Here is a 6,931-nt window from a genome sequence, read left to right on the forward strand (position 1 = left end):
ACTGGTACAATTCACTTGCCGGCGTCCGGAAGATACTAACGGCGCGTGCGTCCACTGCAATATTCTGCGCACGCGCCCGATCTAAAAGACGCGTATGCGCAGTGTGACTCAAACCAGCCGTCCTGATGATATCTCCTGGCGGTCACTGCGCATGCGTCTGTTATAGCCGCACCGCAACTATGCTGGGCTATCAAGCGATCGCTCGCTACTTCAGCGAGCCCTGCTGCTTCAATAGATGAATGGGTAGCTATAAAGGTCCCAGTTATTATAGAAGACATTGTATTAAAAATTCATTACCTTTAGGTTCTAAATATATTTTTAAGAACAAACAATGTTATAAATATTATAAATGTATACATGTAAGTACAAATGACTAAATGATTGAATGAATGTATAGTTGGTAATTTGAATGTGTTTGGCCTAGTTCCCTACCCTATTTTCGTGGTTGTCTAAAAAAATATATTGTTCACAATAAACTACAGTATTTTGGACTAGTTTCCTTTTTTAAAAATTTTTTCTTGGCCTCAAATTGCTCCCAGATGGACCTTAGTTTAATTGGTTACATCTTCTAATGCCTCGTTCAACCCTGATGGGGCCAACGTATCTAAACGATAAATCCAATACATTTCCCGTCTACGGAGGAGCTGAAATCTATTTTGGTGGGTGTCCGGAATGTGATCTACTGGAATAACTGAAAAATCCTTAAAATCACCATTGTGATACAAGGCAGCATGTCTCGATACGCTGTGCTTCTCAAATTTATTAAGCACATTGGAACGGTGCTTGTTCAGCCTTTCTCGAAGTGTCCTTATGGTACGTCCTACAGGAAGATTGTTTACGACCTCAAAATAAGACACTAGAACCCGACTTTAGATTTAATTTTTTAACCACCTATAATGGTAAACATGCCACTATAAGAAAGATTCTACAGAAACATTGGTCAGTTCTAAAGGCAGACCCATACTTGAAAAGAATACTACCATCCAATCCGGGTCTAACATTCAGGAGGGCACGTACGTTAAAGTCCATGTTGGCCCCTAGCAGACTAAGAAAGAAAGACACAGGTGCTACTAGTAGTCGCACAGTCACCAAATCGCCTGGTAGTTGGAAATGTTATGGAAAGAAATGTAAGTGCTGTGCTACTATCATGCACGGCACTAAGGATATTTGTAGTACTAGTACTGGGGAAACACTCGATATCAAACACCATCTTTCATGTGATTCTAAGTATATTATTTACGTCCTACAGTGCACATGCGGCCTACAATATGTAGGACGTACCATAAGGACACTTCGAGAAAGGCTGAACAAGCACCGTTCCAATGTGCTTAATAAATTTGAGAAGCACAGCGTATCGAGACATGCTGCCTTGTATCACAATGGTGATTTTAAGGATTTTTCAGTTATTCCAGTAGATCACATTCCGGACACCCACCAAAATAGATTTCAGCTCCTCCGTAGACGGGAAATGTATTGGATTTATCGTTTAGATACGTTGGCCCCATCAGGGTTGAACGAGGCATTAGAAGATGTAACCAATTAAACTAAGGTCCATCTGGGAGCAATTTGAGGCCAAGAAAAAATTTTTAAAAAAGGAAACTAGTCCAAAATACTGTAGTTTATTGTGAACAATATATTTTTTTAGACAACCACGAAAATAGGGTAGGGAACTAGGCCAAACACATTCAAATTACCAACTATACATTCATTCAATCATTTAGTCATTTGTACTTACATGTATACATTTATAATATTTATAACATTGTTTGTTCTTAAAAATATATTTAGAACCTAAAGGTAATGAATTTTTAATACAATGTCTTCTATAATAACTGGGACCTTTATAGCTACCCATTCATCTATTGAAGCAGCAGGGCTCGCTGAAGTAGCGAGCGATCGCTTGATAGCCCAGCATAGTTGCGGTGCGGCTATAACAGACGCATGCGCAGTGACCGCCAGGAGATATCATCAGGACGGCTGGTTTGAGTCACACTGCGCATGCGCGTCTTTTAGATCGGGCGCGTGCGCAGAATATTGCAGTGGACGCACGCGCCGTTAGTATCTTCCGGACGCCGGCAAGTGAATTGTACCAGTGCACGTGCACTTGAGTGCGCGTGCGCCAGCGCGGGAAGCAGAAGCTTCCGAATATGCCACTTCCACCAATGGTATAAATAACTATGCCGTCCGCTGGACTGACAAGCAACCAGCCCAGCGGTCACGGGTAAGTGATCATGCTTTTTTTCTTTCTTGCAGCTCTAATGATAATGACAATGTGGTGCAACATGGTAAACTTGGACTCTGAGGAGAAGAATATAGATAGATGACTCTTAAACTGGGTCCTCCAGTGGTCGTTTACCATTTTACTTCCCACTATGTAGATAATACTGGGCAGGTAGATAACACTGTGTGAAACATTGCCCACAATTTAGGGTGCTAACAATGAGATGTTCTGTAATTAAGTTTCAAAGAGGTCCATTGCTTACATTGTGTACATGATTTACATTTGTTTTATTTGATGTAAAGTGAGATGCTGGTTTTAACTATTTATTGGAGAGCTGCAACCGCATATTGCTTAGACGTATGTTGTTGTGTTTTAATTGTAGAAACTAATACACCTGAGGAAGGGCGTAGTATAACGCCCGAAACGCGTTGTGTGAAAGTTTGTCTGAAGTCAATAAAATCGTGTACTTTTAACCACTAAATAAGAGAGCGCAGTTCCTCAGTTTCGGATTCAGAACAAATCTGAGCCATTGGTCCTTATACCACACAATATTACACCTGCGAGGTGTCAGGAACTTTGCTGCCTCGACCTAGGAGAAGGAATTTTACATATGCATGTACAAAAAGTGTTGTGGTTATAATCCACAACCCTCCAAGGTGAGCCTTTTTCCTCATTTGAACATTTACTTATCTAGAAGTTATCACACTACGGTTGGCTCGGTGTCCCCTTTTGTTTTTGAGATCAAGTGAATGTGTGGTGTTTTGCAGAGGAGAAATTGATGGAGAGGGCAGAAAGGCAGATTGGTGAGATATGGGCCGTAACGTGTCTGTGGTGTGTTGAAAGGGTACAGCGGAGTATAGTGGAGAGAAGGAGTGATCGCGGATGTGGAGCCGCTGTCCCAATGCAAGTATGGTTTGGGAACTTACCAGTGTGCCTGCCTCGCGGCGCCAATCGCGCTGTGCTGTGGAGCCGGGAGGAACGCCCCCTCCCTCTGCTCACACAGCTTGTCCATAGACTAGCATTATCAGGAACGGGAGGGGGGAGTTCCTCCCCGCTCCACAGCACAGCGCGATTGGCGCCGCGAGGCAGAAGGACGTCTCTGGCTAATGGTCAGAAACGCCCTTCTGACCATAGAAGAGCTACGGTACCGGGCCGTAAGCTCTTCACACCGGGCACAGATCGGGAAAGCAGACAGTGCGCTGAATTCAGCGCACTGTCAGCTTTCTGGCAGTATATAGAACTGCCTGTGCCCGGATATGGTGAAAGGTCCTCTTTAAAACCTGAAGATGACGTTCTGAAAAATTATATAGGAAGAAGTGAATATGTGCGATTATAAATGTGGCTCAGTGCACAGTCCAAAGGTTCATTACTTTGTCAATACATCTATCTTGCGATCATGTTGCTTTGGCAAGGTAGATATTAGAAGATTACTTATTAACCCTCAGAGGATTTATTTCAATCATATGTATCACCAGGAAGGAAATAAACAGACTATTTGGTTGTGAATTTCAGATTCCATAAGGATAAGGCTACAACGCCACATTAATGACATTAAGATAAGTTAAAGGATTATCTTATTTTATCTTCTTATCTTATAAAAATGTGTCTACTACATGCCATGCCTTGCTCTTATATTAGGGTTAGTTCACACGGGGTTTTTTGGTCGGGATTTTGTGGCCGTATTCGCTTCAAAATCCTGACCAAAAAGACATCTCCCATTGAAATCAAACGGCTCCCGGAAAAAAAGAAGCGACATGCTCATTCTTTCAGGCGCATTCGCCTGGCGTTTTCTGATCAGGTTTCTGACCAAAAAATGTCAGCAGGAAAAAACGGCTCACATTGACTTGCATTGAAGCCGTGAGCCGGAAAACGCTCAGGCTTCAAAAAAGAATGAACATCTCGTTTCTTTTTTTGCTGCTAGTGGAAAAAATGCTAGCGGGAAATGACTCAGAAGCGTTTTGTATACTTTGAATGAGGCATTTTTTGGTTCAGGGTTTGGAGGCGGATTTCTGCCAAAACCCTGACCAAAAAACTCTGTGTGAATTTACATGGGATTATGAAGATAATCTTGTTTCCCTTAGTCCTAACAGCGGCACAATGTGGAATATTTCTGCCCCTGTGTGCTGGTAGGACAGGCCAATAAAATACAAGGCTTGCCCTATAAGAGGGTACAAGCACCTCCCTGCGTGTTTATACAAAAGTAATCGTAAACATTGCATACAGTTATATACATAAAATTTGATTCCCAGGGTGGGAAATCTTGTGCCGCTGTTAGGGCTAAGGGAAACAAGATTATCTTCATAATCACTCGTTCCCTGTCGTCCGTACCAGCGGCACAATGTGGGGAGATAGCAAGTAATTCCCCTCTTCTGGGTGGGATCACTCTACGACAGACCTCAAGACAGTCAGACACCTTCTCCCAACCCCTAAAGGAGGCCACCACCTGTCCGGCCACACAGGACAGAAAAAAACACACAGGGGGGAGGTGCTTGTGCCCTCTTATAGGGCAAGCCATGTATTTTATTGGCTAATTAAATATTCCACCTGTCCTACCAGCACACAGGGGCAAAAATACCCCACATTGTGCCGCTGGTACGGACGACAGGAAACCCAAACTGTCAGCACTAAGTTGATTAGTGAAAATCTTCCAAACTCTGCAAAATTTTTATTTTTTTATATTTGTAATGTTTAATTCTTAATTTCCTAGAAAAAAATGTTTATATTTGTAAAAATCTTTAATTCTTAATTTCCTAGAAATGTAAATATGGTTATATTCATGGGAAAATACATTCAAGCCTGAAGTCATTCACAGGAGCAATATATCAAACCAAGTACTCCAGATTAGTGGGGTTAAAAAGTTGCCACATTTGGCACATAGACATTTTTACACCAAAAACCGCTGACTTTTAATAGATTTCCATCATGCTCAATACTTTTCTGAGAAGTAGACGAGTTGGGGGAGTCTTTACTTAGTGGGAGGAACACAGACTCCTGTAGCCTGGCAGATTATCTATAATTTACGCCAGAAACTGGAATAAATTATCCTTCAAGTCTATGCCATCTCCTTGCTCCTCGCATAGATTTGAGTTTCTAGCGCACAGTGATCAGAAGACACACCATATTTATGAGTCATTTGCCTCTTAATAATTTAGGTTTATCTCTACTACAGGACACAAGGGATCCAGGCCAGCAGTTTTGATAAACTGACCCCATTGTCTTTTTGTGGCAGTCTTGAGGTGCAGTTTTTGGCTCAAGGCCCTCCCTTGCGCCAAACAAGCACCTCAAACCCCATTCTGCATCTTGTGGCTACATTTTGGGAATGTAGGCATTGGTGGATGGGGATTGGGCTGACCGAGCCAGGGTCACCTCAGTCCAGCTGATTTACTAAAACTCATGCCAGATTCCTGGCACAAGTTAGAATGTAAATCTAGACTACTTTCTACTTCCCTTCTTTATTCACTGTATGAAGAAACCAGACCCTCCTTCTTCCACTCACTGTAAAGTGTCTTGCTATTTAATGGATTCTATGGACGGGATTTCAATAGTAACAGAAAGTGAACTGTAGATTAGCTAGACGGGAGACACCTAGTGGCAGGAACTATACAGAGGTTTTTCAGCCAAAAAGCAAGATTTTTAAAGTGCAGTACATTTTGGTCAAAAATTTCACACTCTATTAAACTAGTTATCTGAAAGTTTCAAGACTATTTAAGCCAGTAAAACCATCAATAGACACATTAAATAAAACAAACTGGGAATTGTGCTGACAGATATGCAGTATAAGTGGCCAAGGGTTAAATGGAAAAATGATAAAGTGATATTTCCCGTTAACCCTTGGTCACATCTATCTGGGTTGTTTTGTACTTTATGTTGGATGTGCACTATGTTCTGCTGTAGTTAAGGATTTTATATTTTCCAGAACCTGGGGGAATTTCTGATCCTCTCTGTGCAGCTGTAAGGTCTTGGCAAGCTCGTGGTTATTATGTCTTAACTATTCTCCTGTAATAAAAGGCCACAGGCGAAACCTGCCAAACAGCTGGATCCTACACTGTGATTTACACAGTAATGAAAATGGTTGTCCAGGATTTGTTAAAAGCTTTGCTTTGTTTCCAGAAACAGCACAAGCCCTATCCATGAGTGTCCATGTACCAGATATTGCAAGTTCTCCATGTTCACTGACACAACACAGTCAATGAAACCTGCTTCTCCCACACAGTGACAGTACTACATGTAGACAGACACATCAGAAAGGTTGATAAAAGGCAGGGGACGAGAGGCAACACAGTGGCTCAGTGGTTAACACTGCAACCTTGCAGTGCTGGAGTCCTGGGTTCGATTCCTGCCAGGAACAACCTCTGCAAGGAGTTTTATGTTCTCCCTATGTTTGGGTGGCTTTCCTTCCATTCTACAAAGACATACTGATAGGAAGAAGAAAAAAAAAGTACATTGCGATCCCTATATGGGGCTCACAATCTACATAAAAAAGGCAGGGGGACTCATATGCTCTCCTTAGGAGTCCCGGCAGCATTTACACAGCTTTTAACTAGAAATTTACAAGGATCTGTCAGCTGTCATGTCATTTCTGCTGTAGCACATTATTGTATTCCTAGTGAAATAATTCAGGATTATCTTTTAATTTTGTGTTGTGCAATTCCTCTGTTATTCCACGGAGAAATCCATTAATAAATTGACAACTTGTTACCAATTTGGACG

This window comes from Leptodactylus fuscus, chromosome 3, assembly GCF_031893055.1.
Source record: "Leptodactylus fuscus isolate aLepFus1 chromosome 3, aLepFus1.hap2, whole genome shotgun sequence".
NCBI classification, from domain to species: domain Eukaryota; kingdom Metazoa; phylum Chordata; class Amphibia; order Anura; family Leptodactylidae; genus Leptodactylus; species Leptodactylus fuscus.